Source organism: Suricata suricatta, chromosome 6 (assembly GCF_006229205.1).
Source record: "Suricata suricatta isolate VVHF042 chromosome 6, meerkat_22Aug2017_6uvM2_HiC, whole genome shotgun sequence".
NCBI classification, from domain to species: Eukaryota; Metazoa; Chordata; class Mammalia; order Carnivora; family Herpestidae; genus Suricata; species Suricata suricatta.
This window is the reverse complement of record NC_043705.1, coordinates 43,013,991-43,038,223: the sequence shown is the minus strand read 5'-3', so window position 1 is coordinate 43,038,223 and position 24,233 is coordinate 43,013,991. Positions and strand designations below refer to the sequence as shown.

The following is a 24,233-nucleotide window of genomic DNA, read 5'->3' as shown; positions in this document are numbered from 1 at the left end:
ATATATATATATATATATATATATATATATATATATGGGAATGTATGACAAAAAAAGAGCATGAAGCCTTACAGAGGAGAAATCGATGAATTCTATTATAAAAATCTTAAGCTATGTGTGAAGTTCAATATAACAAAACAAAGAGTTTTAACTAAGATGACAATGAAGAAGATCAAATACTATCATAAGAAATAGCCTAAAAGAAGGCAGAAATAGAAGAAATAGGGAACACATAAAAAATGGGCAAAAATAGATCTTGTCATTTACTCTGGACTCAAAGGAAAATGATATCCCCCTCCTAGAGTAAAAGAGGTTCCCCTTATGTGGAAATGCTGCCAAGGCCATATCTGAAGCAGGTGCTTCATAAGACAATCCTTGTCCTCCTCAAGGTCTGACCTTGACCTCCTCTCACTACCAGTGATGAGTCAGGTCTAAGCACAGCCTGATTCAGGAAACACAATGCTTGCTCATTCTACACACAAAAAAGTTGCAAGACCTTGCAATGGTAGAAACCAGGAAAAGACCCCTGGAAGTGAATCTTGAGAGGAATGGATAATGGAGACCTAAAGATAAAAATGAATGGTAAGAATTCATTGACATGGGAGCATTCTTCCTTGATTCAGGATTTTACATCATGGCAAAAACATCAGGATACAGTCATAACACACTGCTGGCATGACTCTTTGAAGCTTGGATACAACAATGGATTCTAGTAAAAAAGATAGAGTTGCTAGAATAAATTTGGCAGACTATTGATGAAGAGTCAAGGGGGAATAGAAATGTTAAAATGGATTTATTAGTGAATCAGACAAGTCTCCATCTGTCTATATTCCCCAGAAAGTCCCAAGGTACATAAGTTTGGTTAAAGCAATAAGAAATGCAGTGACATAAAAAGCCCTAGTAACTCCAATGGTGGCTGTCCCCTGCACACTGGGCCTCATAGGAGGAAATGGTGTCATAATCTAAGCTCCTTAACATCAATAAGGATGATAGAATTCTGGAATGTCAGAGGTCAGATGGAAATTCTTAAGTAGCAGTGGAAGGTGTATGTGATTACTATATGGGCACAAAGGCTGGAAGATGCTTTGGCTCTCAGACATCTGTGGCACTGGCTTAAAAGCCAGTGTGTTCTCAGTGATGAGCACAGCTAAGGTAGTGGCTGACTTGTACAACTGCAAAAAGAAAATTGTTAGCTGTCACAAGCACACCTCAAAGGAGATCCAATAGGTACACACACACACACACACACACACACACACCTTGTAGTTATTTCCCCATTCCCCAAGTGCATGATTCTGACAGCTAAACAAAGTAGCTAGCAGTATCCTCCCATTGGTTTCCTGACCTACAAAGTAAGAGCTATGAGGTAAGAAGGGCCAAGTGGAAGCCTCTGAAACTATCCATCCCCAACCCCACAAGCCAAGAGAGAAAGCCCAAGCCAACAATGCATCCTGAAAGAGAATTAATGCCACCATCAAGACAAAGCACATGAGAATGATATTCTCCATCATATTCATGTACAATGCACCTGTATGGCCCTTGAAAACATAAACAGAGAGTGATGACTGATGAATGACATGATGGTAGTGAACTACTATAAACTTAACCAAGTGGTAGCCCCAATCGCTATTGCTAAGATGTAGATGATATCTTTACTAAAACAGATCAACACAGCCTCTGGCATTCCATATGTTGCTATTGATCTGGTGAACATATTCTTTTCAACCCATCATCAATAACCAGGATCAAAAGCAGGTCTCAATTTAAGTGGGAAGGACATCAGTACACATTCATAGTCTTGCTTAAGGCTATGTAAAGCCTCTTGTGCAATGACAAAGTAGTCTGCAGGGATCTTAATTGCCTTAATATGTGGAATGCTATACTGATGGCATCATGCAAATTTAACCTAGTAAATAGAAATAGCAAGTTGTGTGTCAGGAAATTAAACTCCATAAAGATTCCCCAGCCTGCCCCATCAGTGACATTTTTAGGAGTCCAATGATGTGAGGTATGCTGCTACATCATCTTCCATCTTTGAGGTAAAGGACAGGATGTTAGATTTTGTACCTTATCAGTTTTCTATTGGCTCATGACAAACCACAACAAAACCTAATGATGTAAAATAACAACTATGTTATTATGTTCATGGATTCTGAGGGTCAGGAATTTGGAGAGGACACTCCAGGAATGTCTTGTTTCAACTTCTAGATTTCTGCCAGATTTTCTAAACTGGAGTTCCATGGTAGAATTAAGCCCTTTGCCCTAAGGTATCCATTAGTATGTCATGAACTAATTTCTCTCCTGTGCATTTAGAATGGAACTAGTTCTGTACTGTACTCAGGAGAATGGCAAAAAATAGCCACTAAAACCACTTTCTGTCTTCTCTAACTCAGATGAGGAACCTCAGTTGAGAAAGGCTGGCTGGAGCTTTAGGTGGGGGAACTCACATGGGTGGGGAGGACTCAAACTGGACTAGAATCTTATAAGGTCATCTTCACCTATATTTCTAGTGCCTGGGCTGGGAGAGTTGAAGGCTAAGCTCCATAACGACTGTCAACTAGACCACCAACACATGGCCTCACCATGTGGGTTGGATTTTCTCACAGAAGGGCAGCTTCAGGGTAGTTGGAAGAGCAAGTGTCCCAATGAACAAGGGAGAAGCTACATAGCCTTTTATGACCCAGCCTCAGAAGTCACAGTGAATATCTTCTGCCATACTCTGTTAGTTGAAACAGTAAAAATGCTACCCACATTACAGAAGAAGGGACATGGATCTTGATAGCAGGAGTGTCAAAAAATCCTGAGGTGTTTAAAAAGCACTGGGCACCTGGGTGGCTCAGTTGGTTAAGCGTCCAGCTTTGGCTCAAGTCAGATCTCACGGTTCGTGAGTTCAAGCCCCGTGTCGGGCTCTGTGCTGACAGCTAGCTCAGAGCCTGGAGCCTGTTTCAGATTCTGTATCTCCCTCTTTCTCTGACCCTCCCCTGCTCACACTGTCTCTCGAAAAAAAAAAATAAAAAGCATTAAAAAATTTATAAAAAACACTAAACATCTTTAGAAATTAGAGGCAGCATATACTGCTCTTGGGAATACTGCTCTGATTCATTTATTGGGTGATATGGAAAGCTGCCAGTTTTGAGTGTCAGAGAAAAATCTACAGCAGATCTTTAATGATAAAGTGGCCCTGCCACACAGACCATACAACCAGTAGATCTATTGGTACCATTTACTGTGAATAAAGATGTTGTATGAGTGTAGCCTTCATCATGCCCAATGAAAAGAGTTGTGGCACAGATCTGAGAGTTCTAGAGCTAGAATTTCTCCCTGCAGCATAAAACTAAAAACCATTCGAAAAGCATCTCCTAGGCCCTGATAGAGATGGATCTTCTGACTACGGGACATCAAGCCCATTATGGGCTGGGTAGTATTAGACAAAGTTGGACAGGTACAGCAGTAATACATCACGCAATGGAAATGGTTCATTTGAGATTGAGTCAGAAGGGATCTGGAGGACACAAGAAAGTTCCATCTGCCTCATATTCCTGTGTTATCTACCTCTATTGCTCATTTCATATCCAAGGCCTTATAATTCCCTAAAACTAACAAATGAGAAAGAATTTGGACCTGGTTCATAGATGGATTGTCTTGACAAGTTAGTGCTAGCAATAATTGGACCACCACCAGACTATAGCCCTGTTCAGGGTGGCCCTGAAGAACAGTGAAGGTCACTCCTCCCAATGAGCAGAGCTACGAATAATTCACTTGCTCCTTTCACTTTATGGGTGGGGAGAGGCAGTCTGAGTTACATGTATATCTGGACCCATGGGCAGTGGTGAATAGCTTTCTGGTTGGGTCAGAAACCTCAAAGACTTGAAGTTTGGAGACAAGAAGATAAAGCATGGAGAAAATCAGATAGATGGACTTAACGCTACTGGGCACACAGCACTTGGATCTTTATCTCAAATCCAGATGCACTAGAGCACCTTCCCTACAAGTGTGGCACCAAACCATAGGTGGACAGGATGTCTTAAGGAGGCCAGCCAGCCTCTCTCCCTAGCTCCTCCAGGACTTGCATGACAGAGGGGACATGGGGCAGAGATAGAGAGTCTGCATGGTCCCAGTAATATGCATGCCATCTCACTAAGACCAGTCTAGCAACTGTACTGAATCACTGAAACTGCTGTACTAGTCACAGAAAGACTGAAAAGGAACTCTCCATATGACGCACATTCCTTAAGGAAACCAGCAGTCACTTGAAGGTGGGTTTTTCCCATCAGACAATTTCTATCCTGGAGGGAGCAGTGACTCATTCTTACTGGAAATGGATATGGGTTTGCCTTCCCTAAACCAGCATCTCTGCCAACACCTCCACCGACGTAACCATTCTGATGTGTATCCACACCTAGATGTTTGAGGAGATATCACCTGAGAGGCAACCCTTGACCATTTGGCCCCAGGAGCCAGGAAATTATCCACCCTCACTTCCTCTCCTTAAGAGCATGCTCCTCAAAGGCCCAAGGAAAATGAGCCCATTTGACCACACTAGGAACCAGCTCAATAAAGCACCTGGGATTCATTTACCTCCATCTCGTTTGACGTCTCTTACTCCTTCATCCCTGGTGCCTGCGTTTCTCGAATAAACCACCTCCATCATGCTCCATTCTAAGGCTTCGCTATCTGAGAGAACCTAGGCTAAGATGCTCTTCACAAAGCATGATTATTTCTGTGAAGTGAGGTGTCTACTGCTGTAATTCAAGCAATCTCTACTTCCATGGGCACCAAGGTGGGGGTTTTTTTGTTTGTTTGTTTGTTTGCTTGCTTGATTTAAGCCAAGAAAAAAAATTGGAGAACACAAAACATTAGGTTCCTGTGTAGGTTCTTGTAGAGTCTATTTGTGGATGCAATGCCCATCACACTGGCTTTTGGGTAGGCTATGCAGGTGATGGCCTGCACAAAAGAGCTTGTCTGGGGACTGGGTGGGTCTTCACTCGCTAAGCAGAGTCCTGGCACAAAGTGCATCTGCTCAAAGGAAGGTTTGCCTGCTCCTAATTCCCAAAAGGAACTGGTGGCTCATTAAGTCATGTACCTGAGAGGTACTTCTACCCAAGGGGGGCGCATTTCCTATATACCAGATGATCATCCCATAGGCCAGCAAAGTGCATCATCCACCCCATTCCCACTTGTGCTATTTAGCTCTTGATAGCCTCACATTTGGTTCAAAGCCAAGAGAATTATTTTTCTTGATTAATTAAAATCTCAGAACACAGCTCAATAGTCCAGAAGTAGTGATAAAAACATGTTTTTGAAGCTGAAAGCAAACTATCTAAAGCTAGGCCAGTTCCTGTTATGGATAGATGAGAAAACCAAGACCAGAACCACTTCTGCATGGCCTGCTACTCTCCCAGGCCAGGTGTCAGGAACCAAGGCATGGCTTGGCAGTGTCTGTGAACCAGCTCAGGTTCTAGTAAAGAACTGCTGTCATTGACTAAATGACCCCTTTCCTGAAAGCAGCTTGATGAGGAGGAATAAAGGAAGATAACGAAGCACCAGTCAACACAGTACAAACTTAAATTATACATTTTTCACATGTGTGTGGTGTTTTGAAGGAGTTTCTAGGTTTTATGAACACTAAACGATCTCTTGTGACTCTGGTTACTACACATCTGGAGAACTGTGGACATGTAGTGCATTCTTATTATTCCAATGTATATTGAACACCAGGCCAAAAACAGGATAAAAGAGATTGGTTGAATGGCCATTTGACTGTTGTGTTTCCAACAAGCCAGGGACAATACATTGGGGCCTTTGGACTCGGTGGTGGCACAGCTTTGAGAGTGTTCTGTTGTAGGTGATAACTGATCATATTTCACTGTAAATGAAAGATGAAATTAATGAAAAATCTAGTTATAAATCCTCTAAGAAGAAGCCAAGAAAGAGACACTGTAACCGGGTTTCAAGAAACGAACTAAAGAGCAGGAAGGATGGTGCTGTGGCCCGGGTTTAAAGAACTGGCAAATTCCAGACTGAGCTCTTTCATTTACCTCAACATTTGGTCCTTGCTTTTCTCCATTACCTCTCCCCAGGGGCTGGTCCCTACTCTTCTCAGTTGCGTGCATCAACTGATAATGGCAATGCACTTGATGTCTTCCATGTAACGAGGGAATCTGCCCATATCCCCTCCTTCATCCCAGAGCAGGCAGCTGAATTGGAACACACATTTGCCATGGCTTTCCAGGGTGCACATTTTGAGAACTTAGGACCCACCTAGTGGATCTGGGCCCCTAAATTCTCATAACCCTGCTTTCTATTCTGTCTTATCTCAAGGAATAGGAAACTGAGACGCAGCCACTCACTTGCCCCTCTCTGCTGGTTGCATAAAGCTTGGGGTCTACACACCTGCAGAAAGTGACCCAGGAGGAAGTGAGATTTGAAGGCTGAATGAGATTTCTGCAGAATGGCACCTGCACAATGGGAAGAGTGTCCCAAAATGTGAGGGACTTGTTTTGCATCTCAGGCAGGCAGAGAGTGTGGTTTACTTCAAACCCAAGGAAATGATTCTACTCCCTCTGCTTTAAAGTAGCAGGGCGGGAAAGAGTGTCCCTTTTGTATAATACTGGAACTCCACTTCTTGGTCAGAGTCCCAACTCTGCTGTTTATCAGCTCTGTGACTTGAAGCAACTACTTGAACATCTCTGTCCCTTAGTTTCCTTATGTGGGAGCCGAGGACAATAGCAACTAACACTCACTGCTTACTGTGTGCCAAGTCCCAGCTCAGAACCCTTTACTCAGTTATTCATTTATCCCTCATAATGATCCTGACTAGGAGATACCCTTTTCTCCAGGGGACTGCCATCAGGGTTCTGCTCCCTGTGTTTGCTGTGTGTCCCTTACAGTCAGACCTATTTCCTGCCTTCTCTGCTCTGTTCTGTGCACTAGCAGGCTAAGCACTACCAACTGTTCTTGATTCCCTTACCAATGGGCTTGCTGTTGGGCATGGTCAGCAACAGGAGTCACCAGCAGGAAAGAAGAAGGCAGAAGGAAAGGGATCAGAGTATTTCCTCCCTGCTTCACTGGTGTCTGACAAGAATGTGGCCCTTCTCCACTCCAGCTTCCACTGATGGTATCCCTCCTCCACAGCACCAGCCCCTGGGCTCTGGTGACCATTTCCTCCTTTTGTCCTTTTGCTCTGAAGCGCTTGTGGCTTCTCACTGCTCCTGCTGTCTAGATGCTCCCACCTCGGTTTGCTCCCCTTACCCATTTCACACGACTGTAAACTGTGCCTTAATTAATGCTCTGCATTTCCCTGTCTGGTTGAACTAAGGTCCCTGCTAGGACTATGGCTGATAAACATACCAGTCAAGGGATCATTTTACCCACGAAGCCCAGAGGCAAGGCTGTACCTGTTCCATTAATGATTATTCTAAAAGTTAATCTGATTGTAAATGTTGACTAGTACATTGTTAATGTTGATTAACATTAAAATTTAGAAATGATAAACGAGCATAAGAAACAAAACAAATGCCACATGTATTCTCAGCCCCCAATGATAAACACTGTTTTACCATGTGCATTTCTCCTATTCACAAAAGGATCATCTTGCATTGGTTACTGGCTTAAATATATGATGAATAATTTTCTTCATCAATAAATATACTTCAACATTAATGAATTTACTTTTAAAACCTCTAATGCAAAGTCCCTAAAAGCTGTATCATATTCTGCATAGGCCACTACTATAGTTTAATTAGCCCTTTACTAACAAACATTCAGGTAGGGTCCAATTTTTCCTGATTATAAACACTGCTGCAATAAACATCCTTATACATTATAAAATACTTGAAAATACAACCAATAAACAGTCTTCCTAGAGCAAAAGCCCCACATATGCTATAGCAGTGAGGTCACCCCCTCTCAAGAGATAATAATATCTGCGTTCCCTGCCTCCCACTGATGTTGTGAGGTTCAACTGAGAAAATGTATAAGTTCTTGATACACTGTAATGTGTATGGGGTGACTATTATAGTATGAGCTAATTCTTTCACAACAGCCCTGCAAGGTAAGCATGATGGAGACTATCCTCCAGGCGCATTGTCCTGACAGTTTTGCCAGACATAAAGAATTAAAGCCTTACTTTTAGGCTTTTATACATTTATGTCTCCTTAGCACAACAAAGAATCATGTGCAAGAACAAGCAGCCTTCCAGTACAAGAGTAAACTACCAGCTAGCAGTACCTTCGATCTGTTCTGGTGCATGTTAACTCACTGTGCCCCTTGCAGAGGACACTGCCAGACAATTAAAGGAGTCTGAATCATCTGAGAGGTCCCTGGGGCTCTGAGGTCCCTCACTGCCAGTGTTGGCTACCCCAAGCCCTAGAGCTGATTAGTCACAAGAACTGCTTTCCAGTCCTTCCTTGAGAGTCTCTTCCAAAAAGCACTGCATGATTTTTAAAAAATGAGCAGTAGTTTGGTTTTTTAAATTGAAACTTTTATGTCAGGTGGAGAAGCTACATTGACATCTCACATGAAACCCACCCCATCACTCAGAAGAAGGCATTCCACTTTGTATGAATTCTTGATTTACCTTCTACTAATCCAAGTTCGTGGATGTTCTCTGTTCTTGCTGAGGCAATACTATTAAAGTGTCAAACATAATTTCCTGGAGCAAGAGACCTACACAGCTTTCAATTCTTAATGAAAGGCACCAGACAAGTTTTCAAAATCTGACTTGAGTCATGCTTAATGCTACTTGTTAACTAGTATGAAAAGAAAAGTGTTCAGTGCATGAAATGGTTATGTTTTACCAAGGTAAATGATGTTCTCAGGCATGATATTCTATATGATTGCCTGTTTTCTATTGTGGTTTCATTTTCCACAAAAATTCAATAAAGGGAACACAACCCTATTTTATAATGCCATGAACTTTTTTTATTTTAAATCCCCATGAATTAAGAAGGGACACAAAGCCTTCTCTCTGTTTTCTCAACTACTTGTTCATTTTTATCTCTTCTGGGAAGAACAGAAAGGAGGAGCAGGATATGGTGTTTATGTGCCAGATATAACTCACCTCAACAGCACAAGAGGCTCATGGCTTGTTTCTGTGTGAGTCAAGGAAGCACCTGCCACCTGGTCCCACAACCTGATCTAGGGATCTTGGCAAAGAAAGGTGTGCACATCTTCCAGAGATGCTGAAATTGCCTGTTTCCTTCCTTCCTAATCTTATCTCTGTAGACATTCCACTGTTTCTATGGGTTTATTCATTTCCATCACCACTAGTGCCTCATGGTTTGGTTTTTTGTGGTTGTGTATTCAACCAAAGAAAATAAGTAATAAAACAATTATGATAGTAAAAAAAAGAAACATTCAAAATTGCCATATGTGAGACCCATGGGAGTCCCTGATTAATTTTCATTTTCATCATTTAGTTCTGATCTTGGCCTGATTCACTAAATGTGTGAATAAGTATGGTCATGGACTTGATTTCCTTGCAGCTTTAGAAAAAAAATGAACCAGCCCAAGTCTCTTTCTTACCATGATCAGTTCCTGAAAAGCAAGGGTTGGTGCCATGTGTATGTGGCCCCAACACCACAGCAGCAGACCTCTGTCACACAACACTTCCCAAAGTGAAAATTTTGAAAGATTTTAGAGATCACTTAGCTAACACTGAAAGCATCATGTTGGAGATAAAACTGTCCATTCCTTTGTTGTGTCTCCCTTGCTTTTCTTGGATCCATATCCTCCTACCCATTTTGAGTGCCCAACATATTGATTCTGAAATAATAATCAATTACTGAATAGTTACAAAGGTTAGGACACTCTAGGATTCTAGCACGGTAAGTGCACAAAAAGTATTTGGGGAAATCCAAAAATGGGAAGACCACTCTATGCTGGGAACCATTAGGAAAGGCTCCTAGAAGAGCAGAGGCAAGCTGGGTGTTGGGCAGGTAGGAAGGTCAGGTGGGAATGAGCAATGTGGGCAGGAGAAAGAAAGACATGGCATTTGTGGAGCACAAGTTTGACAGAGGTGAAAAGGTAAGTGTGAGCAGGTGCACTAAGGAAGGGGTGAGTCTGATTAGAAAAAGTTTTCATCAAGGGGCAACCACCCCTAAAGGCAGCATGTCTTTAGGAACCAGTTAGTTCAATGAAAGCCCAAGAGACTTGGACTTTATCCTACAGGAGAAAGGCATGGGGACAGATATATTTAAGGACTATTCATATGACACTAATGACCAAAATGGGGGTCAAGAGGCTCCTATGCAGTACAGATGAGGGGCCATGGAGCTAAGGAGGAGACAGTGGCCATGGCAATGCAAAGGGTAGAAGTGAGTGATCAAGGTTGGCCAAGAAGACTTGACAGAACTCTGGGAGCTGCCCACAGTCCTCTTAGTATATATGTCATGAAGGAAGCCTTTTTCTTTCTCTAAAAGTCTTTTCATTCTATTCTTTTGCTTTGCCCTTAACAATCTGATCAGCTATGCTGTGCTAAAATGTTAAGGGTAGGGGGTGCCTGGATGGCTTAGTCAGTTAAGCATCTAACTCTTGGTTTCGGATCAGGTCATGATCTCACGATTCATGGTTCGAGTCTCGCTGCTGTTGCAGGTGCAGATGGAGGCTGCTTGGGATTCTCTCTCTCCTCTTTATCTGCCCTTCCCTGCTCACTCACTCTCTCTCTCTCTCTCTCTCTCTCAAAAAAAAACTTCAAAATGTTAAGGGCAGATTATGACTTGAAATAGGAGCAAGATAACAAAATTGCACAGTGATGAGAAATATTGAGCAGTGGGCACACCATAAGAAATAACTTGTCAGAGAATTTCTTCAAAATTCTAGTAAAATACAGTTTTGAATAGTAAGAAAACAAAAAAAAAATGGATAGGGTTGCAAGGAGTTACACAAGGAGCCATTTACTCCAAATTTCTCTTCAAATTGTGGCATCTGGGTTGTGGTTGATTGCTGTGACACCAAGAGAAAGCACACTGGCTTGGATTAAATATCATTGTTCTGCTTTCCAAATTGCCTTGATTGCTCAGGGTCAGAGATCTCCACACATCTGGAGTCCAGGAATGAGTCATTTACAGAGGCACCCCCAAAGAGAAGTTTCTGTTCTCTCCCCCTTGCTCTATTGCATGCTCTGTACTTTGACCGCCTGTTAAACAAATCAGGGAAGAAAACAGGAGTACTTAAAGCAGTCATGCAAATTTTCACAGGCATGGGGTCTGAAAGAAATTGGGCCTGGCCAAAATGACCTCAGGCGTCTGCCGAGAACAAGAACCTTGCTTCTAAGAATGTTCTGCAGCCTTCCACATCTCCTTCCATGACAGGCATCAGTGGTGTGACAATTAAGTGTGGTGGGTGGGCATTTCTGTGGGCTGGGAGCCTATTTTAACTTCCAACTGTGGGAGTGAGCTTTAACTCTGTGCTAAAATTAGGGGAATCCAGCAACTCCTGTGGTTATTTCAATCAGTTCCCACTTATTGAGTAGCAGCGGCACAGTTAAGTAATAACATGGTAACCTTGCCAAGACATAAATGAAATGCTGAGTGTTGCCCAGTTGGACCTGAAATCGCTTCAATGATCTAAGTGGAGAGCCAAACCAACAAAAAGGCTGCTGGCACCTCTGAGGTGGGGGGAACTGGGGACATGGAACAGAGTCCCCACAGCAGCTCCTGTGACACGTGGGGAAATTTTAAGGGAGCAGGAACCAACTGGCAGGCCAATCCAAATTTCCCTAAAAAAATGCCAAGATCCCCAGTGGTCGGAAAGCCTTGGTTTGACCTCTGCTCTCAGAGACCACACAGCTGGCTCTGCCAGAGCACCCCACAGCCAGCACCAGGGCATCCACGAGACCTTGGCCCTGGTGCTTGAGCTCACACCATACTAATGAGTGTAATAATGATCTAGATAAGTAGCTTCTTATGGCTGCACTATGCAGAGTGTTGTTTTGACTGGCTCCACTCTGGGAGGATTCTTCACTAGCTGAGAGAGAAGGGCTGTGATGCCAGCTTCCAGTTCAGAGCAGAGAGCCGAAATAAGGAGAAAATGAAAAGGAAGAAGAGGAGGGCAGAACCAGAAGCCTTGAAGAAACGTTCTAACGAGGATGCACAGAGCACCGCAGGGCAGAGAGCCCCTATCCCCACTGGGTTCAGGCTAGAGACAGAGGGAGAGAGAGAAGGCAGCCCTGAGGTGGCAGAGGTCACTGATTACCACAGATGGACCCCCTGAATGCAGTGTTCTTCATTTCACCTTCCCCACCCTTCTGTGTTGGCTATGTTCCTCTGCATGGTTAAGTAGATCAAAGTTCAAGTCCAGCCCACAGTCAAGGGGCAGGGGTTATACAGGGGCAGGACAACCAGGAGGCCAGATCTTTGGTGGCCACCACAGAAGTCTGCTACCGTGCACACCATTATCATTTAGTCCATCTGCTGAGAGGCAGAATGAACCACAGGAAAGGAAAGAAAGCAGGAAGCCAGCCAACTGTGCTACAGGTCTCACAGTGGTTATGAACCCTGGCCCCACTCCAGAATTATCCAGGGAGTATCTAAAAACTACAGATACCTGGACCCTACCCCAGATATTCTAATTTAATTAGCCACAGGCAGGACCTAGACCTAAGAACATTTAAACTTCCTCATGCAATTCCAGTGAGCTGCAGTATTGGCAAACAGTGATATAGTCTTTCCAGCAAAGGTTAGGTAAGGGACAAGGCTGAATCGAGAGCACGGCACATGCTCTGAGCGTTTCCATTAAAGGTCACCAAAAGAGGACCCCCTCATCCCCTACCTGAGGGCTGAGTCAACTCCATACCAACCCTGACAAGGAGAGGTGTCTTGGCCTCTGGAAACGTCTTCTCACCAACTCCATACACAAGCCCAAGTAGGTCACAGTGGGACACAGCTGCCTACTTGAAGGTCACTGTGAACTGATTTCAATGATCCGTTCTTATTCCTATCCTTTGAGTTTTAGTAGAGAATCAAAAAGAAATTTCCACATAATGTTGTAAAAAAAAAAAAAGTCTGAGCACCAGCCATACGAAGATTTGGTCCTGTTATGCTGTCAAACCATGAGGAAGTCTGCTCCGGTCGGAGGGGCAGCTCTCAATAGTCCCAAAGTTCATCCCTCTCCTCTCTACCCTGAGAAGCTCAGCTGCCCTACATTCCATCCCATCTACACTATTGCATCTTTCTTATTCTGACAAGAACTTAGTGAGTTACTTTGCCTTTTAACAATTTCCTTCACTGCCTTGACCTGAAGTTGGGGCTCTACAGGAATGTTAGTAGCTTCTGTTTCATTAATTAATGATTTTCATTCAACAATTTTTAATGCTCTTTTTAATGTTTATTTTTGAGACAGAAAGAGGGACAGAGAGAGGGAGACACAGAATCCAAAGCAGGCTCCGGGGGCCAGGCTCCAAGCTGTCAGCACAGAGCCCGACGTGGGGCTCGAACTCATAAACCATGAGATTGTGACCTGAGCCAAAGACAGTTGCTCAACCAACTGAGCCACCCAGGTGCCCCAAAAAATCTTTATTAAAAGTCAGTTCTATTTCAGTTTCCCACAGATACTGTGATGGGGCAAAGGCAGGCACTATTCTGCCTTCATGGAAGCCCTCAATGCATAATCGTACAGACATATGTCAGGTCACAAGTGTGACTAGTGCTGTGCAGGAAAACACAGGCTGGGGCCAGACCTGCTGTGAGTGTGAGGGAAGGTGAGGCTGCAGCTCAGATGGGCAGAAGGGGGTTGGAGGAGGCAGCTCTGGGAAAGGTGGAGCACTGGAAGAGTGGTTTGGGCACAGTGAAGCAGCATGGGCAGAGGTCCTGGGCAGGGAAGGAATACATACAGAAGAGGAACTGAAAAGATTGCTGTGTGCCTAAGGACAAATGGGAAGGAGCTCAGGAGAAAGTGTGGCTGAGGAAAGTACAGAAATGTGTTTATCAGTCAAGGGCAAGTCCAAAGATGGCAGAAAGAGCCTCTAAATTAGACACTCTCCTACCCTCAATTTACACCATTACTCTGCATTTGGGTTTTAGAATACGGATTTCTCCTCTGAGAAACTGGAAAATCCTTTTTAAGTAACCAAAGGCCTGTATCATTATTTATCCTACAGCTAGCTATTCCCAGGCACCCAAAATGCACTGGGCATTGCCCCGGGCCAATGTCCACATAGAGCTTACACCCAGGAGAGAGAGACAGACAAGGAACAACAGCCAACCTGCCAGGAGCCACCCTGCGGCTCCTGATATTCCCAAGGCTTCCCTGCACCCAGCATCCTCAAACTGGCATTGGCACAAGCAAACTTGAGACTCAAAAATACAACAATACACAAAACAAAGTCCCTTTTTGATCAGCCTAGTGATGAGAGACAGGAAATACAAAAAAGAAATATATACATACACAAACCAGGTAGTTATAATTGCCATGAAAATTAAATCAGATAAGGGAGATACCAAATGCCAAAGGTTTTCTACTTTACATACAATGCCCAAAGAAGGTTTCTGATGAAGTCACATTTCAACAGGCGGAACTCTAGAAAGTTATATGGGGAACAGCATTCCAGGGAACTGGAATAGCAAGTATAAGGATCCTGAGGAAGAAGCACGCTTAGTATGTTCAGGGAGAGGAAAGGCACTATAACTGGAAGGGAGCAAGTAGTGAGTGGGGCAGCACGGGGAGATTGTTCCTAGGGACTTGAGGGTTATGGTGTCAGACAGGGAGGCAGGAACCAGGTCACAGTCTTATAGGCCATGGGAAAGAGTTTGGATTCAGTGTTGCAATGAAAAGTCTGCATCTATAATAAAACCTTGCAGAGGGTGGTTAAGTGTTGAGAAAAAAATAAGTCAGGTTAAGGGGATAGAGAGAGACCGGAAGGCTGGGGAAGCTATTTAAAACAATTGGTCAGAGAAGTTCTCTCTGAGGAAGTGACTTTTGGGCTGAGTCTTGAAGTATGTGAAGTTAACAACCATAGAGATTTCTGAAAGAAACCAGTTTCAGGCAGAGAAAATAGCATCGAAGTGGGAATAAGCTTGACATATTCTGGAAAGAGCAAGAAGGTCACAGTGGCTGTGGCTTGGTATGGGAGGAAGGATGGAAGGAGACTAGGCTGGGGAAGCAGGCAAGGGCCAGTTCTGGAGGCCTTTGGTGGCCAGAGTAAGGTATGTTCTAAATGCACTGGAAAGACTTTGAGGATTTCAAGTAGAGAAATGACATGATATTTGTTGTAGTAAGATTACTCTGATTGCCACATTGAGAACAGATGATAGCAAGGATGAAGTAGAAGTGAGAACATGGAATCAGAGGTAGCTGCAGTAGCTTCGGCCTAGGACAGCAATGGCATCAGTGATTAGGTTTTGGATCGAGTTTGAAAGTAGCACTAACTAATGCCTTAGACACAGAGGTGGAGGTAAAAGAAAAAATCAAGACAGCTCTTGCTTTTGTTTTCTCTTGGTTTATTGAATGAAGCAAACCCAAACCCGGTGGGTTTTGCCCTTGAATAAGAGCATATATGTAAGCTACAGCCTCAGGCAGGGGGAGGCCTGGACAAGGGGCCACAGACTGGTGATGGCAGAGATATGGAGGAGGACAGACAGGCACAATGAGACTGGGAACAGGGAGAAAGGAAAGGAAGGGGTTGGGAAAGATCTGTGGTGGACCACCTCAGAGTTTTGTTCCCTACATTATGTTTTTTAATCATTATACAGTAAAAATGACTGTGTGTGTGTGTCTCTATGAAGTTTAGCCCTTGTATAGATACATATAATCAACAGTACCATGAGAACTCAGAATAATTCTAACTCTGTTGCCCCCAACAACTCCCTCATCATATCCATTAGTTCTATTCTCCATTACTATACTTTTGTCCCTCTGAAAGTGTCACATAAATTGAATCATATAGTATATAATCTTTTGAGAATTGATTCTTCCACTCAGAATGCCTTTCAAATGTTGCTTTTTATTGCTGAGTAACTATTTCATTGTATGGACACAACCCAGTTTGTTTACCCATTCACCTGTTAAAGGACATCTGGATTATTTCCAGGCATGAAGAGTGATGCTACAAACATTCACAAATAGGTATGTGTGGGAACATAACATATCTTTGTAGGGTAAATACCCAAGGGTGGGATTGCTGGATGTGGTAAGAATGTGTTTAACTTTAGACTGTTAATATGGTGAATTGCACTTGATTGTGGTAAAATATTCTTGTTATATGTTGTTGGATTTGACTTGCTAAGACTTTGTTGGAAGAGTTTTTGTCTCTCTTCATGAGGAGTATTGATCTGCAGCTTTCTTTTTATGTAGCCTCTTTGTGAGATGTGGATTAAAGCAGTGTTTAGAGGAAAATTTATGGCATTATTAAATGCTTAGAATAATTCTAGAAAAGAAGAAAGTATTCAAATCAATAACCTGAGCTTCCATCTTAAGGAATTAGAAAAAAGGGACAAAAATAAACCTGAAGTGAGCAGAAAAAAAAAAGAGTAATAAAAATAAAAACAGAAGTCAATGAAACAATAGGATCTGTTTGGTATCAGGTTAATGTTGGCCCCTAAGTTGAGTTGGAAAGGATTCCATCCTCTTTCATTTTCTCAAAGAGACTACAGAATTGGTCTAATTTCTTTAAATGTTTGAGAGAAATAGCTAGTGAAACCATCTGAGCTTGGATATTTCTTCTTCAGAAGATTTTAAACCACAAAATCCAGTGTCTTTAATCATTATACAACTACTTAGGTTATCTATTTTATCTTGATGAGTTTGGGTCGTTTGGGCTTTTCAAGGAAAGTGATACAGTTCTTCAAAGTTGTTGAATTTATGTACATAGAGTTTTTTGTAGTATTCCCTCATGATCTGTTTTTATTGTCTGTAGGATTTATAGGATACCTTCTTTCATTCTTAATACTAGCAATTTGTGTCTTCTCTTTCCCTCCCCTCTTTCTCTCTCTCTCATTTCATCTTGCTAGAAACCTATCAATTTTAATGATATTTGCAAAGAACCAACTTTTGGCTTTTTAAAATGTTCTCCATTGTTTTTCTGTTTTCAATTTCATTGATTTCTGCTCTTTATTGCTTCCTTTGCTCCCATTGCTGCCATTAAGGGATTGCTTGGGGACTGGGGTGTGAGGGAACAGAGAAAAGAAAAAAGAAATGATGGCTTTTGGCACTCTTTCTGAGAATTAGAGGTCCCTCTCCCCAGTCCATGAGCATTCTTGGAACTCTCCCAGCCAGTTCCCTAAGGCCACTTCTGGTTTTCCGACCACACTGAGTTTAGGATGGGGGCAATCAGAGGGAAAAAATGGTAAACTCACCACCATTTCCATGGTACTCCAATTTCTGGTCTTCTTCCCCAATTTACTTGCTACTATTTACTTTTCAGAGTCTTGACCTATTCTGTGCGGGTTTTATGGTTGTGGTTGGTCAGAACAACCAGGTAGAGTGTTTCTTCCATCAGACCCAGACTGAAACTTTTCTCACATTCTTTGAGCTCATTCAGAGAGAGCTCAGGACTTTATATATGGGGCCATCATATCTTCTACCCCGACAACTGCTCCATCTCCACTGGCTTCTCTTATAGCACTATTGCCTTGATCACCATGCATCTCTCTGGGTTCCACAGGGATCATCCACAGCTGAGGTTAAGGCAACTTGAATGAATCCGGGACCAAATGCATCCGAGGCAGTTAAGACTCGTTTCTTCCAGTCCTACTACATGAGGATTAGTATTTCATTCCACAGGGGATCCTTAGTGATTTATAAGTCTTGGGCCGTCTTCAAACATCATGTTCAGGTTGTCCTGGTGGCCTATGGTTGATTTCATGAAGTTCTCTTCCTGGTCTGACTGATGGTTCATAAGATGACTTGGTTTTTCTTACAAACTTACTCAAAAGAAAAGCCAGCTTACCTCTTCCCAAGCTCATGCACTCTCCTTGTGGTCCTTTCTCATGTTTAGGTGATTTGTTTCAAATCTCCAGTGCTCTGCTGATAAGGGCACCCACATCATCCTTACAAAGTTGAGTACCAATCCTCCTAGTGCAATTAGAGAGAAAAGTCCCAGTTGCAATACTCTGGCAGGCTTGATGGAGAGGAAGCCTGACACTAAATGAGAGACCCATCTTTTTCCTACAGGCCTGCCTGAACCAAAGGAGCCTAGCAATTCCAGGACCTGTCTTTTTAATATATTTTAAAATGAAAGTTAACCTGGAAATGAGGTAGGTGCGTGGGTGGCTCAAACTAAATGGTCATTGTGCACCAGGCTGGTTATCTCACGGGCTGTTATACGGTAATAGAGGATCAGATAAACACAGGCACAACCTCTGCCTCCATTGATAATGTAAATCATCCCTTGTATCATTTGTCTTTCCTTCAGACTGAATACAAAAGGCAAAGAAACGAACAATTCATGCCTAAACACAGGAGATCTTGAAAGCTAGTGTATGTCAGATGTTTACTCTAGGTCATCATTAAGGGGTTGAGTGGATTTGCTTATAAACACAGGCTATTCTGTTGGGGCGGGGGGAGTGGGAGAGACAAAGTGTTTCTTGTCATGTGAAGATAGCTCTTTCAAAGACACACTGCAACTTTTCTGCCACACACAGTAAGTTATATAGATAATTCTTTTTATAGGATATGAAATGTTGTCTCCTGAGCAGCGCAAAGCATAATGTGTTATAGAAACAATGCTTTTTCTCTCCACTTTGTGCAAATGTCATTTTTCATTATCCGCTGAACAAGTGCTCGCTAGAGATCAAAAAACGAGAGCAGGGCTGCCCCTTCTGCCAATGGTCAGGCGCTTCCTGACACACAGTCAGCAAAGACCTCCATGGGAGCCCTGGGAGTTCTCCCCAGGCAGCTCCCCCACAGCGAAGTGTGGAGCACAAGCCCCTGAAAGATGTCACATCTTTCCAGGCTGTCCATTTCCACTGCCCGCATTCTCTGCTCAGGGTTTTGTGGGCGGTGGTGGAGGCTGTTATTCCCACTCCGTCCAACCAAAGGCAGCTAAAGAAAAAGTGCCAAGACAAACAGAACGAGAGCCTTGGGGACCCAGTAATGGGTACAGAGCATAGAGTGTGGTAATCATTCTTTTGATTTGTGCTCAGATATGTTTTCTATTTGCTTTCGCACGGAATGCACATTTTCCCTCTGGATTGCAAATAATCTGAACCAGGGCAAAACCATCACAAAGTGGCCTTCAAACATCATGTCTGTATTGGAACTGAATGACTGATCAGACATTTAAATATGGAAACTGGGAATTCGGGTAAATTGCAGAGATACGGTTTTTTAAAACGTGCTCAGAGTTGTTTAAATACTCTTTGCTTTCTTGGGTCTCTCTCTCTCCCTCTTTCTGTCAAGAATTCTTCATTTTTCCCTTCTAATTCTGCTCCCATTTGCTCCAATTTTAGTGTCATTCAATAATTTGTTTGCATCTAAAAATTAGTTTTACATCATTCCTAACAGATGGAACAAGGGAAGAGGATGAGATTGAATTATAAACATTCCCAATGTCTGGTCCCTCTGCCCTTTTGCCAGGGTCCATTTCTTGAGCTAATCAACATCTTCTTATATCATCATCAGTGCCTACTGACAAGCCTCTTTGAAGTCAAAGGCAAGGAAAGAAAATAAGCGCACACAGAGAATGATGGCTGCAGCCCAGTGTCCTGCCCACCCGCCCCCAGGACAGAGGGGAAAGGAGAAGCCGGGAGGGGGCGGCGGGGTGGGGAATGCCTGGTGTAGAAACGGATGGGCTCACACTGCCGGCGGAGGCTCCTGTCTGGTGGAGCCCTGACAGCAGTCGGGCAAAGCAATCCTACAACAGGGCTCTGGTCCCACGTCAACGTCAAGCGCTGGGTTTTCTTTTAGTTACCCAAGGATCAAAGGGAAATTATTCAATAAAAAGGAACTTAAAGGGGACTTTTGGGCTGACACAAACCTTAATCAAAAACACTTGTTCAAACGCAGCTTCCTTGACCTGCCTTTTCATATTGTCTTTCCAGTTCTTATACACATTTGTGATTAAAATAAGGGTTTTCTCCATCACAATTCAGCAGCCCCTTCCTCTCAGCTGACCAGGATTTCAAAAGGGTGACAAGACAGTTTGTTGCTAAGAAACTGAAGATATATGTCACAATTCAGAATTCTGATGAAGAAGAGTAAATACTTTCAGCAGATTGAATATTAAGTATAAATAAGGAGTGTGTGTGTGTGTGTGTGTGTGTGTGTGTGTGTGTGTGCATGTGCACGTATGTGCAGGATTATAACTGACAACAGAGAGAAGAGAAAGCACAAGTGCGTTCCTGTCTGAAATGCGGATGATCAGCCACCTCCTCTGTAAGAGCCCCTCTTTAATAACCCTCAGCCGCCTTGCTTGTAAGAATGCCGTCATGCACTTGAACTTTTCACTTCAGCTTGTTTTGCTCCCCTCTGTTCTGATGCCTGTTCCCTCGCACAGTCCTGTCAGAGATTTATCACTGTGACCTCAGTCACGTTCTCTCTGAAAGGGAGTCAAGCACAAACTTCCCAAGTCTCTAATATTCTAGGTGTTCAGCAGGGGGACTGGAACATGAAATTCCTCCCACTTGAAGTACACCCACATCGGTGCTTCTTGAAAATCTATTTATCTTAGTCACGACCTATGAACACGAATAGAATGTGGCTAATGTTTCCCTGGATCCCATGTGCCTGAACACTGGGGAAAAGTTAGAATTTATACAGTCGCAATTTCCAGGGAGAAGTGCAATAACTTCACAGTTTTTTTTAAATAGAATTCTTTAAGGAGCAGAACATTTAAAATGTGCCCTTTCTTTTTCTTTTCCAGCATTAAAAAAGATCTCTGCCTCTCAATTTGGTTTGCCTGCTATCATGTTGCTGATTCTGTGATAGTCAGATTAAGAAAAATGGGAAAATCTAACAGCAGATAATGCCACAAATGAATGGTATGCATACAATAATAGATAAGTGCACAGCATGAATTAAAGAGGAAATGGATACATGTAGCAAAGGAAACAGTGATCCTTTGAAAATTGAAGATAAGAGCTTAATTACTTATATAGAAAACTACAGGAAGATGTGACCTGAATTTGATCGAAGAGAAGTAAACGTTGTGGTCAAATCCTTGGGTACTAGGCCAACGTTTTGCTTGAATTCTACCCATCTCTCCTGTAGTAGGGGGCCAATTCGGAGTAATGCATGTTTACTCTGCCTAATTGAGGATGTTGGACGCTAATGAGTTTTCTGAACACTGCAGAAAAGAATGTTGCATGTGAAGGGGAAACCAAAAGGTACATGGAAATTAAAAAAAAAAAAAAAAGCCCTGGGAACATGGGAAAGTTCATTGTGGTGGCCTGGGAGGAGTCCAAACAAAACAGGTTTTAGAAAGAGGTGATGTGGTTAGAAACCACTCACTCACCCTGGCTAGAACAGAACTATAAACAGAGTTTGACCCTGACCTCCCATAAATGATCCAGGCATTGTTGACAAGCAAACAAACACAGAGTGTGTCACTTGATTCTGCCCGTTATTTATGCTAAACGGGACTTCCCTCTGTGCCCCTTGCAGTTTTCTCCCAACCACCCCCAAAAGATTAAATTCTACACATAATTTGAGAATAAAAAATAGGAAGCACCTCTAAATCGAAATGGTTAATCAGAAATGTGAAATTGAAGACAGACCTGTACCAATATAAACTTGGTTTAAGTGGGTAGGACTATTTAGTCTCAAGATAAGAACATTTAGGATCCTCAACATACGCTGAATCGCTTTTGCCCAGGACTCTATCAAGGGGCAGGACCAAAAAAAAAAAAAAAAAAAAGGAATAGACTTTACCCTTGGGAAGTTAGGACATGACAGTGAAATCATACCAAAGAGGCATATAGGACTGCATAAGCAAAAAATTCCAAGAGTGGCCTTGGCTAAACATACTCTCTCAGAGAGGGAGACACTTTTCCTGATAACTAAAAAGACATAGAGGTGGAGGGGATGGCAAAGGGTGTCCTTGGGCTAGGGAATCGTGCAAGGGAAGGTGAGGAGGCTGAAGTAGCCCTGAGATGACGCAGAATATTCTGTTTATCCGTTGCTGTGCAACAAACTATCCCAAAATTCAGTAGTCTAAAACAAACCTTTTATCTTGCTTACAATATGTGTGTCTCAATAATTCATGAGGAGCTCAGCTGCCTGGTTTATCTCCGATCTGCATGGAGTCTGCTGGGGCTAGGTGGTCTGTCTTCAAGATGGCTTCTTCACTCATAGGTTTGGCACTTGGAGTCCTTGGCCTGCCTCTCTCTACCATCTCTCTCACCTCACCTTGGGCTCCTCACAGCATGGCATCCTTAGGGTAATAGGATTTCTTACAACAGCAGCTCAGTGTTCCAAGAGAGTATTCCTAAGGGTACAGCTCTAAGTTCCAAGGCTTCTTATGGCCTAACCTTGGAATATCCAGACATCACTTCTACCACATTCTATTGATCAAGCAGGTCACAAAAGCAGTTAATATTTAAGGGAATGGGATTAGACTTCATCTTTCCTTGGGAGAATCACAATGAATTTGTACCCAACTTAAATCTACCACAGAAAGTAATGAACAAAGCAGAATGGTTTAAGTAAATGGTCAGTGCCAGAGAGTAGGAGTAATTGTCAGAGCAAGAGGCAGAGAATGAATATAGAGCACTTTGTAGGTAAGAGATTTGAACATTCAAATAATACCACCTTTTCTCTTGGAATATCCTCTCCTGTGGAATGACATTCAGTTGAACAAAAGAGAACACCATGATTTTCTATAGTTCCCAGGCATTGGGATTAGATGAGTGAAGGAAATTGAAATTCCCTATCTGAATCTCTCCAATAGGATATTTTCTGGTCAGGACATATTTGGTTGTGAAAAATAAACTCATTCAAGCCAGTTTAAGGACTATTAAGAACATCAGGCAAACATAAGAGCATCTCAGGACAAGAGATAGGGATGATGGGCTCCGAGAAGTTTGATAGGTCAGTCACTGCAAACATGAGAGCCAGGATTACCTTCCCTGTCCCTGATGGAGGTCTGAAGCCTCTCACCTCTGTGCCAGCTTTGATCTCTTGCTTGTCTTCACAGTCTAACTTTCCCTGCCAACTCAACAGAGTACATAGGGCCAAAAATGGCTGCTCCAGGCCTGCATGGCCTTTGATTCCAACCAACCAACATTATCTGATTATAGATTATCTCATCTCTTAAATTGAATTCTGGAGGGGTCGCTGGTTAGATTAGACTAGACTATGGACTAGTTCCCCTTGAGTCAAATAGATATTAGTACAATCAAGTATGGCTAGAGAAGAGTTTAGATGTTTAATAAGAAAGTAACATACAAGCACAGTCACCTATGAAGTCTGCCCCCACAATCAGGGAGAGCACAGGTGGGGGGCAAGTCAAGAGAAAAAGTGTAGTAAGGCTAAGTAACTAGTTAGGAGGATCATGTGAAAAAGATGCCAGCCCAGAGCTGGGAACTGGGATAAGGACAGAAGAGCTTGGTCCTCAAGTCATTCATGCATATCCCAAACCCTTCCCTGATGGAGACAGACCCATTTCATACTGAACTTGCCCTGGAAGTCTTGATACATGAAGCAGCAAGTAATGGATAGTAATGGATAGAACTGAAGGAGGGCCTACCTTCCTTGGCTCTCTCAGAGGATGTTAATGCTTATAACAGTATTGGGAGTATCAGCCCTCTCCTCCCAGATTATTCTCCAGCATACATACCTACACCAAGTCATAAGGGAAAGATTGATGGCATAAGCATAGCCTCTTTAATTTCATCAATAGAAATTATTAATTTAAAAAGTGAGTAAGAAAACAAATCCCAGTTGTAGAAAAGTAGTAATGGTACTTCATACTGTCATAGAAAAATGCAAATCAGGATTTTCCTTTTCCCTAATTAGCAGACATAATCCAGGATAAAGTTTAAATTGATAAGAGTTCTTTCAACACTGGAGAAAGGTATTGACCTTTCTGTGGTAAAGGTAAGTATGAAGTACATTAAAATCACCATTTTCTCAGTAATCAAGTTTACCTCTATAATAACATTAGACTATGACACTCCTTCAGAAATGCTGTCTGCTCAAAATTCTCCAAACAGCAGCCCTGAATGGAATTCTGCTGGGGTAGGAGAATCGTGGCTGGGTAGTCAAAATCAATTTGTTCCTGTGATTGACACGAGGGTCTGCATGTCAGCCAAGCTCTCTCAAACCATCTGTGCTCTGATTATGATCAATAGGTTTTCACG

The 24,233-nt window shown here is 42.7% G+C and overlaps 1 long non-coding RNA gene across 8 annotated transcripts in view; it reads right to left on the bottom strand.

The window, feature by feature from the left end:
- Positions 1-22,363, bottom strand: part of LOC115294641 — a 60,879-nt gene extending 38,516 nt beyond the window's left edge. For 3 of the 8 annotated variants that reach the window (XR_003910029.1, XR_003910027.1, XR_003910030.1), the window contains exons 1-2: positions 22,098-22,361; positions 17,885-18,009 (exon numbers count right to left, since the gene is read on the bottom strand). This is a non-coding gene — a long non-coding RNA (uncharacterized LOC115294641). Of the gene's footprint in view, positions 1-17,884; positions 18,010-19,912; positions 20,050-22,097 lie in introns of those variants that run through there. The other 5 variants (XR_003910026.1, XR_003910024.1, XR_003910031.1 and 2 more) reach the window with 5 other exon arrangements.
- Positions 22,364-24,233: the final 1,870 nt, after the last annotated feature.